The sequence below is a fragment of the Bombyx mandarina genome, chromosome 20 (assembly GCF_030267445.1).
Source record: "Bombyx mandarina strain Sakado chromosome 20, ASM3026744v2".
In the NCBI taxonomy this organism is placed as follows: Eukaryota; Metazoa; Arthropoda; class Insecta; order Lepidoptera; family Bombycidae; genus Bombyx; species Bombyx mandarina.
The window spans coordinates 4,034,558-4,047,387 of NC_143226.1; the positions used below are offsets into that span (position 1 = coordinate 4,034,558).

General features: G+C 36.3%; 2 long non-coding RNA genes across 2 annotated transcripts; both read right to left on the reverse strand.

The window, feature by feature from the left end:
* Positions 1-203: 203 nt before the first annotated feature.
* LOC149500662 (uncharacterized) lies at positions 204-2,735 on the reverse strand. Its single transcript, XR_016324803.1, has 2 exons — positions 2,525-2,735; positions 204-958 (listed from the first exon to the last, which is right to left on the reverse strand). It is a non-coding gene; the product is annotated as an uncharacterized LOC149500662 (long non-coding RNA).
* Positions 2,736-7,651: 4,916 nt separating this feature from the next.
* LOC149500663 (uncharacterized) lies at positions 7,652-9,463 on the reverse strand. The gene is made up of 2 exons (XR_016324824.1): positions 9,334-9,463; positions 7,652-9,128 (listed from the first exon to the last, which is right to left on the reverse strand). It is a non-coding gene; the product is annotated as an uncharacterized LOC149500663 (long non-coding RNA).
* Positions 9,464-12,830: the final 3,367 nt, after the last annotated feature.

The window sequence follows — 12,830 nt, forward strand, 5'->3', positions numbered from 1 at the left end:
GCAACGAGATCAAACTCTCGCAGCGCTCGAGTAGCACGGTTGGGACTCTGTCCCTTACGCGACCCGTGCTGTCGCCCCCTTCCTCGTGGCAGTGTGTGCCCCCCCCAGAAACGGTGGGGCAGCGTGCGGCCGATCGCTCGACCGGGATTCTCCCCCCGCGGAGCGGGAGGTACCCTCCTGGGGTAATAAATTTTTCACAGGTGCCATTGTCATTTTTCCTTTTTTATTAACCAGGGGTTGGTCCCCTGGGGTCTGGGTGGTACCCTTGGGACTGGACTCCCTCCAGCCATTCATCCCATCGCCGGGCACCAGAGCTTGGGATTGGGGCATTTTTTAAAGAGGTTTACGTCCTCGCGGCCCCGTGCCTCGCGGCAGCGGCCCCCGTCCCCCACGCGGTGAGGATTACGGGTTGGCCGGCGGCCCGCCGAGTGCAACGAGCAACACGGCAGACCACCGCCCGACGCTCAAAAGAGCAACAACGACGAAGCCACGCCGGTATACCGGTACCCCCCTCTGGAGGGCGTGCCCCTGTAGCCGAAGCCGGGGACATGGCGACCAGCGGCCGGAAGATGCGTAAGCAACGCCGGCTCACTTCTCCATCGAAGGGCAGGCCAAAAGTGGCCCACCACCACCCGTGGGTTACGTCCGAAACGGCAGCTGTATCACGTATTTCGCAGACAATTAGCAGAAGACAAATATTGTGCAAATATTGCTGTCAACTGTCCATTTCGTATTACGGACTTACAACAAAAAAGCAGATCGCGGACCATCACTAGTGCTGCCTCTGCAGAGCGATTTGTGAAACTTTAGTGCATTCTTTTCCATACAACTAACAACAACTGGCTTAAAGTCGGTATTACGGATGCTTTTGTCTGCCACACAACAGCAGATATTTAGCAATTTCGTTTGTCAAATTTGCGACACCTTTTGTATCTGGTGCTGAATTGTTGCTAACTATCTGCAAGTGTAAAATTTGTGAAATTAAATTAATTAACTTGATTTAGGTAAGTGTAATTGGTTTAGATCTTTATTTGTGTTTGTGTTTTCCATAGTATTAACATTAAATACCACGCTGGGCAATTTAAGTACATTAATAATGTTGAGGTTATAAAGTTTACTTTTTACAAATTAATATTTCTTCTAGGTATGTACTATGTATGGACAGAGCTCAAATAATAAATGGGGCTTTGGAGTCTAAGGAATTAGGTCGGATACATACGAATCAGTGCGTTTGCGACGCTGTCTTCGTGATCAAGCCTGACCCCTTAATCTATCGGAAAGTTTGTTCAGAACACATTACAGAATTTCGAAACATCAATATTTACAATTGTGCTCTGAATTAAAGCCGTTAATAACCTAGATAATCAAGACGAACAAGAATAGAAAGTAAAATGCAAGGTACTTATATATATTCAATTTAACATTTTAATATGTGTAAATAATGAAGAAAATAAAAGATTAACAAAATCTTGTCTTCAAAAGTAGCATTGTTTTTTTGATTTCAGATTTATTCTTAACTAAATATTTTAAATAACTTGTTTATACAGGTGTTAACAGCATTGCCAATTTTCATAACAGAACTTGTGGGAATGAGCTTTTTGCATTTTGAGTTAAACTGTAGTAAATCCAATGCCATTAGGGAAGTGGCTATGGCATTAAACAATCTTCCAGTTTTATTGAAACATTTAAAGTTTCTGAAAACAGTACAATGGGTCACAAGTTATTATAAATGGGTAAGTTAAATAATTATCTTATAGTATAGAGCACAAGAGTTCCACTGATTTTACAATTTCCACGAGTCAATCATATAGATCAGTTATATTCTTGAAGCTTTATAACTATAGCTATATTTAGCTATATATAGCTATATTTTAAACAGAGTTCTGAGAAATGTCAAGTCCTGGTGAAACTGGAAAGGCCTTCAGGCCACCATTAATCTTTCCTACATAATTTTTTTTTAATTCAAAATTTGTCTTATTTTTATAGTACATAGATATTTGAACAATAATAATTTTGTGATTGAAAACATAATATAATAGTAAATAAATTTCTTTTCATTATAGGTTTTACAATAAATTTGGCTTTCCTGGGGTTTCGGGGTGTATAGATGGCACTCATTTGCACTTATCAGATCTTCTGTATATGAAGAAAGGTTTTAGAACCGCAAGCATTATCATTTCAAGAATGTGCAAATAGTAAGTATTTTGCTGAAGCCTATCATTCACAATAACAAACATTTGATAGTACTTATCTAAAGAATTAAATTTTTCAGATCTGTGACAGTGATCTTAACATTTTAAGTATTGATGCAACATTTCATGATACATTTGTCTGGCTTAACACAACTGAATATGCCTATGCAGGACCTGCACCATAATAGTGAAAAAGTTTGGTTTTTAGGCAAGTAAAACATCATGAGCTCTGTCTCAGTAACCTGACTACAAAATAATACTCAATCTAAAAGTATGTTTAAAACTGGGAAGGCCGTTAATATATAGTACTATAGTAATGTTTATTGTCATACCAGGAACACTGTTGACCATTGTGAGTATTGAAAGCCAGTTGGAGATGCTTGTTGGTACATAGAGTACTGCATTATGATCATCATATGATGGCCAAGACCATAATTGTTAGTTTGTATTGCATAACATGGCAAACACACATGGGTTTCCAGTGCCCCAACTCTCTGACGAAGGTGCTGAAATTGATGTTTCTTATCAAATTCATAACATTGTATTTTTTGGGAGAGAAGAGGAAACACAGCACTTAGTACCATGTCAACATTCAAGGGTGGTTCAATTGGATTGTGGAGAACAGACATTAAATTTAGTCCAACCTCTGTATTCTAGTAATTTTATGTAGATATTTTTAAAACTGCTGTTCTTAATTATGTGAACTGAGAGGGCAAGAATAGCCTAATTATTTCTGCCTATAATTTTTTTATTGTGCTTAGTGGAAATATACATATTTCCTTAACAATTTTGTGTTTATAGTAAAGGATGGATTCATAACTATCTGAAAGCAAAATTGTGAGGTTGTTTTATTAAGACAATGTTTTAATCTGTCGTGCTCAATTTGTTCTGTATTATTTTATCTTTATGTTAACCCCGTTTGTATGTTGTATTGTTATATATATTATTGTATATACTGCTGTTTTAAATAATAGAATAGAATGAATAACAAATCGACTAGTAATTCATAATTGTTCTAGATTTTGTTGGAGACATACATGAATATTACTTACAAAATGAAAAACATAATTCATAATTTAGACAAAATGTGGATCAACCACCATTGATTTTTGTTCATTGTGATAATAATAATAATATAAATATTTACTAACAATCACGCCACGTTAACTGGTCCCGTGATAAGTTCGTAAAGAACTTGTGTTACAGGTACCAGATAACGGAAATAAATGTAGGATTTTTATTATACACATACATATATTTAATATACATCCATAACCCTGGAAAAGACATTTATATTTATCATACAAATATCTTCCCTTGGCGGGATTCGAACCCGCGACCCCCTTGTGTAGCGACCATGTCACTTACCACTACACCAGAATAATTCTTAAATTACGAAATCGTAGTTTGTTTGTAATACATGTCCAACTTCTTGCCGCATGAAATTGAAGCCACAATTGAAATATAATATCGACTGCCGATAACTTCAAAGAAACATAACTGAACTTGGGGCCGAGGTAAGTAGGATGATAGCAAGGTGATAGCTCTATAACCCTACAGACTAGAAGCAGAACATGCCAAATACTGTGAATACAAAATATACAATGAAGCTAAATACTGGTATTCTGCTGGTGGTAGGACCACTTGTGAGTCCGCACGAGTAGGTACAGCCACTCCGCCTATTTCTACCGTGAAGCAGTAATGCGTTTCGTTTTGAAGGGTAGAGCAGCCGTTGTAACTATACTGAGACCTTAGAACTTATATCTCGTTATAAACACGTATTTGACATATATACATGGAAGACTTCCATGATTATGAATTCATTCATCTTTTATTTAAAATCAAATTAGCAAATATTCTTTAAGAAATCGTTGGTGGTAGGGCGTTTGATTAACCCGCAAGACCACCATTCCGCCCATTTCTACCGCGAAGCAGTAATGCGTTGCAATTTGAAGAACGGGGCAGCCGTTTTGGTATACAGTTGAAACTCAGACCTCGTTTCTAAAGGTGGGGGCGGCATTCACGTTGTGAGGTCTATACCACTTAACACTAGATGGGTTGTGAGCTTATGTACTTACTTAATTGATAATGAAATTAATAAATAAGCTATAATTTTAATCCATTCTTTTTTAAAATAGGTTCGTAACGTAAACAACTATCTGATTACAAATTATCAAACGATTACAAAAAAAATGTTATCAGTGTTTGACATGACACAATTACATTTTTATAGCTATTATTCAAAATAAAGCAAAAATTATTATTAGATCACTTATTTTTAGTAACGCTTCATCGAAAAGAACAGAATTAGCAGCTCTCACTTGGTGTTGCAAACGTGAATTCCACTTAAACATTTTGAAATGATTATATGTAACGCGCTTTTATAAATTCATTTGCCGGATTGTTCAGCAAAAAAAAAAAAGTAATGTGGCTTTTTAGTGCCAATTATTGCTACCCGATTGCGACTGGCGCTAGTTGTATGACAAAAAACTGCAGTAAGCGGTAAGCGAACAATCGCGGTACGTGATACAAAATAATTTGACGTTTTGCGATCGGTGGCGACGCGTCTGCACAACATCTGCAAAATTGTGGCTGTCGCAAATTTTTACGTGATCAGGGGTCGGGTCGGACGTGACCCGAAAAACAAAAAGGGGGAAGAAAGGGGACAAGAGAGGGAGCCCGAGCGTCTCCAGGAGGAACACCCTTCAGCGAGTGAAGGGCGTGGAGAGCCCGCAACTCCCCCTGCTGGTTTTGGTCCGCGTCATCCGATCTCTTTCGTTGCAAAGCCTAACTAGGCTACCCTACTCCTACACCTAACCTACCTCCCTAACACCTAAGAATCCTTGCAACGAAAAAGATCGGACGATACCCCTGGGAGTGGGACTGTTCCCAGAGGATCCCGTTATCCGCCACCTACGGACGCGCCCGGTGGAAGTCCAGCAAAACTCCCCCACAGACGGAGCCCCCGGCCACGCAGAGTGCGCGCCGGGGGGCCGCCCTGAATAGCCCTGGCTCTTCTGCACTTTGCCAACAATTTTTGGCATGGTATATATTATTGATATAGGTTTCATCCAAGAACACCAAGGGTGTTTTCTCTACAGTTCGATTTTTTCTTATCTTTTACATGTATCTAGCGCGCCAAGCAGTTATATCGTAGCGTTCCATTAATAACTTCCTTTTTGACTGGCATCTTTTGTATTTAAAACCAGTACTTTACAGTATTCTCTGCAGCGTGGCGCGGCTTCCTTCAAACCCAATGTCTTCTTTTAACACTGCGAGTAATTTATTTAAAGTAGGAAGTTCTTTTTTTACCTTACAAAACTGGTGAATTTTTATGACGAATAGCACATAAATCCATCCATCCAAATCTATTTTTTTCGAAGTGGGCGACTTTTCCCTGGCGTGGCAATCCTTTTCGAAGTACTAGCCGCTACTTTTCCTTCTTATGTTATCCTCGAAACTATTTTCTCAGACACACCTGCAATTTTTTTAATAGATATATCTTGAATATGGCGGTCGAATTAGCGTGGTTACTAATTTTCATGGGCCACCAGACGGGCTCGGCTGGATCGCATGCAGCGTACTGATAGTCTGAGTATTAAAAGCACTGACTTCTTATGAACAATTGTATTTGGTCTGAATTAGAACATTTAATTATATTCAAGTCTGATTCAAGAGTACTGAAGACGCGTCCGTTCGCGTGAGAGGCGCTTGGGCAGAGAGCGAACAGAGTAGTGAATGACAAAACTGAACATTAACATAGATTATTACGGCTTCGTACTGATCTAATACAGATGAACAATTTCGTTTTTACAGAGTAATAATTACGTGTGAATTTGCGTGAACATTTCCTGCCACCGGGCGGGATGAAAAATCCTGATAGGAAATATACATTGAACTGAAGGTATTTTTCATGAAAATTGAACAACTGAAAACAATTGAAAACTGATACTCATTACTTAAATTAAGTTGAATACAATAGCAATATATTTTATGAAGTGATATCTGAGACTGAAATAACTATGTCTTATATCATAATTATAACATAGCAATGAACAATTTATTATGAGCCGTAATAATATTGAATAGAACTGAAATATTATAAAAATTGACACATACAACTGACCCTTAATTAATCTTAACTAAGCTTAATGATTAATAATTTTGATACACTGAAAAGACTTAACTAAACTTAACAAATTAAACTTATGACTACTGAAATACTTATTAGTTATTTGATTCTGAGACAATATTTGTGTTCTCTAAACAATCTGATACAGGTAACTTACATAATTTTACAACTGGTCTGACTAATTCTCCTGTCTGAGTTTTTAATTTTACAGATCTGACAACTGAGTCCCTACCTGGGTACAATTCTATGACTCTTCCTCGCCTCCACTGTAAAGGCGGTGCATTAACATCCATTATTAAAACTAGATCATTGAGTTTAATATTATCTGACTGATTATACCATTTATGTCTGACTTGTAATGACGTTAAATATTCTGAATGCCATCTAGACCAATTTTGATACATTTTCTGAATAATCTGAAATCTAGACAACCGAGACATCTTAGTGTCTTTCCAATGTGTCTCTGGTAGGGCTACTAAAGGCTGACCAATTAAAAAATGACCTGCTGTGAGTATTTTTGAATCACTAGGGTCTTCCGACATTGCAACAAGTGGTCTAGAGTTCATGATGGCTTCAACCTTTGTGAACAAGGTTGTGAGCTCCTCATATGTGAGGATAGTTTCACCTACCTCTCGTCTGAGCAAATTCTTAGCGCTCTTGACGGCTGCTTCGAATAACCTACCCATATGCGGTGATGCTGGGGGGTTGAACTGCCAGTTGATATTCTGACTTCTGAATTCCTCCTTGAGGACGAGCTCATTATGTAATAGAAAGTTATTTACCTCTTTTAAGTAATTGTTGGCACCAACAAAGTTTGTACCTCGATCTGACCTGATGAGTGTGGGCAGGCCTCGCCTGCACACGAAGCGTGTGAACGCCGCAATAAAGCCCTCGACTGATAAAGTCGATACAACCTCTAGGTGTACCGCCTTCGTTGCCAAACATACAAAAACACATAGATAAGCTTTATATGATTTAGCATTTCTGAGTAAGAGAGAGTATTCTGAGATTATAACTGAATAAAGTTTATTTGATATAAATACTAAAGGGGATTGACCACTCTCCATAGTGTGCTAGGCCCAAGATGGACATCAAATATTACTATAAAAATGTACTGATTCAAATTCTTAAATGTATTGGATATCTAAAAAATATATTGAAATTGACGCCACTATTATAAAAAATATAATAAAAATAAAAACTCGTTTTGAGGTTAATTTTCTATATAAATAAGTGTCGGATTGTGAGATACTTCAAGAACTTTTCTTTTCTTAATGTTTAAGATGTTCCTAATGTATTTTTATTCAATAGGGTATAAAAAAGACACTTAATTCTTTAAATATCTATATTTTCTTCATCTTCATACACAAAATTAGTATCATCTCAAAATAGCAAAGGAGAGCATATACACGGTTTTAAATCTCGGTCAGGGTAAAACCACAATTCACACAATGTTTTTTAGTCGTAGTATGAAACATTATTGATAAAAGTAAAATAAATCGAAGAAAAATCAAAACACATCCATTTTGTACGCAAGCACAACACCACAAGCAGCAAGCGAAGTGTCAGTCAGTCAGATTAAATTCAGTGTTGTCAGTATAAAGAAAAATAATTACATGAAATTCATATATCGATTATTTTTTTAAATAACCGATAATTGATTTATATCTTAATCTTTTTTTTACGAGTACACATTATTTTTATGTTTTTGTTTTAGTTGTACATATTTAAATAACAATACAAGTTAAGTTTTTTTTTATTGCTTAGATGGGTGGACGATCTCACAGCCACCCTGGTGTTAAGTGGTTACTGGAGCCCACAAACATCTACAACGTAAATGCGCCACCCACCTTGAGATATAAGTTGTTACTATACTTGAGACCTCAAGTATAGTAACAAGTTAAAGTCCAATGGGTATGTCTTTGATGTTATTTTATGTGCATAAAATCCATTAAAATCGATTGATTAATGATAATACTTAAAATGATTTATTTATATGTTTTATTTATATACTCAAAATATTTACTTCATACGTAAAAGGTTTTGAAGCTGGCAATATTTTTCCCGCAAAAATAGAAATCCTTGTTTTTTCAATAGAGTTACTTTTTTTAAACTACTTATTGTAAACTGTAGTGGCGCTTATTTGCAAGAAAGTAAATGCATATTTATTTATGACAAAATTAATGCACTAAGTATTTTTTCTATAATCTATTGTCCGCTTTGGGCCTAAAATGGGCCATCCCCTTTCACAATAACCCTAAAGCAATATAATACAATTCAATTTAACTGAAATGAATACAATCTGAATACATAGTTCATAATACACATTTCGTTTATGGATTACATATCATCAGAATTTCGAAAAATATTAATGGCTTTACAAATTGTACATTTTTGTGGCATGATAGCCTTTGTGGCAGTAAAACCATTTTTTATTGGTACATGTCTTTTTAAGGCCACCAACGTCATCAATACACCCAACAACCAAAGTGATTTTAAATTTTTCATAAAAACTGCAATATTTAGCATTAGATTAATATTGGTACTTTTTTATGAAGAAAAAAATTTTTTTTTTAGTTTAAACCACCTTCTTCTTTTTTCTTCACTTTTCCTTCAACTTTTGCCATTCTTGAGCATTCTGTGGGAATCTTAAATATTTATATATAGTTGCTGGGTTGTTCAGAGCCTCCACAGCCTCAGATATACACTGGGATATCTGGGACAAATATGTTCTTATATTTTCTTTTATGATTTTTTTGGTAACTTCAGTTGGCCAAAAATAACAAGGTGCACAATAACTGAAACTAAGAAATTATCATTATACAATACACATAGTTATTAGAGAATCTAATTTGTATTCTTTCAAGATATTTTTGGTAGATTAGTTTAGTGGTATTGTTTTACAATAATGGGAGAGTTGGATATAAACAAATGGGCGAACTTTAATAATATGTTATAAAGTACCTATTTTGTACATAAAGACACAATCTTACCACGTGGAATACCTACCTTTAGAAGAGTTGAAAGTCCTTTTCAATGGCTTTTAGTTATCTTCATCAAAGGGTGTAATTCACACCCTAACTGGTTCATATGATCCTTCGACAATCTATACACTTTCTTTATACTATCACGCAGTGCGTATTGCCACAGACAAAGGTAAGGTAAGGTAAGGTATCCCAATCAGCATCATTAAGTCGATATTTCAATCTAGGAGATGTCTAAATGTAAAATTAATATGAAAAGGAAAGCTAAGAAGTAAAGGGAAGTGGTCACTACCATATGAGGAAGAAAGTGTAGACCATGAAATAGTGGAAGCTAAACTAGGAGTACAAATGCTTAAATCAGGGACACTTGAGCCTTCATTGGGAGAGGTCCGCCGGGTCACAGAACCATCGTTGAGAAAGCAAAGATTATGGGAGTCTAACAGTTCAATCAATGAAACTCCGTGTGTATTGGTTGTTGAACTGCCCCAAGAACTATGTTGACTGTTAAAGTCGCCTAATAAGATAAAAGGCTTAGGAAGAGTAGAAATGATAGAATCAAGTTCGACAAAGATAGAAGAGCTTGGATGAGGGATATATATTGAAACATAGCAGATATTATTTACAATAGCAGCAATAATCTAAAAATCATTACTGTGAGAAGGAATAGGAAAGTGAGAAAAAGGAAGATGATGTTTGACTAGTAAGGCAACCCCGCCATACCCGTCAATACAATCTTCCCGGAGACAGGTATATCCAGAGTACCTAAAAGGAGCACCTGGTTTTAGCCAAGTCTCCTGTAGAGCAAAGATAAAAGGTTTATATTTATTTATAAGATAAATAATATCACTTTTCTTAGACGAAGCACTTCTACAGTTCCACTGTAGAGCTTTGGCTTGCTTGTCCATTATTAATATAATTTGGTAAGTTAACGATAGTGTCAATTAAAGGGGCAGCGTTGGACGGTGGAAAAATATTAGACTGTGATAAAGTGTTAATGAGAATTTTAATGAGGTCTGCAATTGATTGTAATGTCAATTCATTATGGTTATTTGAGTTTAATGCAATACCATTTCTGGGTGAGGGCATATCATAATCCTTAATTAATTCTTGTTGTGTTTTTTTGTCATGTCCTTTAGATAGCTCAGGAACAGAGTTTGGTTTAAGAAAAACAGTCTTTTTGTAAGAATTACTGAAAGGTTGTTTATGAGGCTGTTCATATCGAGGAGTAGAAATAGTAGAAGCCCCGACATTGGAAGAAGAAAGTAAAGCATCATCATAAGATATTTTAGAAATGGGTGCATGAATTTTAGATGCTTCAGCGTATGAAATACAGCTCTTGGCCATAGTTTCTTTAATGGCTTTTTGGCGCTCAAATTCTAAACATCTTTTACTTGTGGCAAAATGGGAACCTTGGCATAAACAACAATGAGCGTCTTCCTCTAGGATAGAGCACTGGTCAGCAGTATGGTCTTGGCCACACTTGAAACATTTTGGTTTTGACCTACATAATGCTTTTACATGACCAAATCTGCAACAATTGTAACATTGTATTGTGGGGAAAATGTAAAGATCCACTGGGAGAGCAGTGTAGCAAATAAAAATTCGCTTAGGTAGAATTTGCCCATCAAAGGTGAGAACCACAGTTTCAGTAGCCTTAAATTCAGTGCCATTACTAGTAATGATACGCCGTCTCATTCTTGTTACTTTTAAAATTGGACCGCATCCAACAGGTAAATTAATATTTTCCATAACTTCTTCATCTGACCACTCAGCAGGTATGCCTCTTACAACACCCATACGGGTCACAGTAAACGTTGGGATAAAAACCTTATACTCGGCGGATTGCAAAGCAGGGCTGTTTAAGAAAGAATTTGCGTCCTGGTAATTATTAAAAGATAGAGACAGTCTATTACAGCCAATTCGTTTTAAGCTTCCGTTAACGATGTTGTGGATAGAATGCCTTTTTAAAAAACGACCAAAAGCGATAGGGTGAACAGTAACATTGTCATTAGAAGTTTGCTGTATTTTTTGCACATGAACGACATATAGTGTTGCATCACTTACCTGATAACTTAATCTAGCTACCGATTCTGGTTTTTTGTACTGATTGGACTGATTGGAATTCAGTTGCGAGTCAATCAATGTGAGGAGTAATCTTTGGGTGTTAGTGTTATTATTAAACAAAGGTATGCAATCACATTCGTTTGGTTTTATTTCTTTGCCCTCATTTCGTCTCCGATTTCGTCTTTTATGGCATTTAGAGCAATGCTTATTGACAGTGGCTCTACGTTTTCGAGCACCACTGCTAGATTTAACGGATCCATCGGTTTCCATTCCAGATTCATTTGAGATTGTTACATTATAACCGACCCCAGGGACTTCTCCGCCCCCAGGGTCATCAGGCGGCTCCATAAGGAGCAAAAGTTAAAAAAAAAAACTTACCAATAAAAGTCCTAATTCACTTTTAAATAAATAAAACTTAAAAAAAACAAATATTAATTAATATATAAACTACACTAAACTACTGATCCAATCCAAAAAATTAAATAAAATTATTTATAAGTCGAAAAACGCGTACGTCTACAATCAAGTTTCCCGCCTTATCGTCATCTCAAGTTAAAAGTGATAAATTGTGAATTTCGTAGGCTTGTCGACGCATTTCACGCTGATCCGTAGCGTCAGCCTCTTTCAACAATGTTTTCAATAAAAACATACGCTCCATAAAATATCGATGAAGAATAAAGTTATTTTAAAGTGCAATTTTGTTAATTAATAGTATTTTTTTAATAATTAACAGCGGTTTATAACGTTTTCGTATATTCTCACTCACAACAAACACTTAAAACACTAACTTTTGATTTGACAAATAAAATGATTTTGCGATGCGAAGTTCTTGCCGAAATTAGACGTGATTTACACTACAGAATGCCGTTTCAAACATCGACTCATACATTTTAGTATAAAAAAAAACCCACGCTTGCTAGTTCAATTCATTTCTGATCTCCCGCGAGGGGCGCTAGTGTAGATTCGGCACTACAATGAAATTTACAGAATGCCAATTTGAAAACTCACACCAAATTCACGTGCGAGTTCCACAGATTCGGTAGAATCTGGCGCCAAGTTCCGTTCAAAAATCCCGTTGACGTTGTAAACGGAGCGCCAGACTACCGACTGTGTTTACTGTGAGCAGAACAGTTTTTTGAGGTTGCGAAATTTTATTTAATTCTACGGTACTTCTGGTTCCTAAATTGTATATTATATCAATCACTCACAACTTTATTTTACTGATATTAACTAGTTATATCAATTACAACAATTAATCTACTTGAAATTATTAATTTTATCACCACAAACTATGGCTCGCTCAAAAATTTCGATCCTGACTTTTTTCGATGTAAAAAGTGACATGCCACAGACTATAAATATTCGAGAATGGTAATCTACGGCCGCCAGGGTGCGCTGGAATTATTCCTATTTGTAATGGATTTTATGACCTGGTAACTGAGACCTTTAAGTCATGTC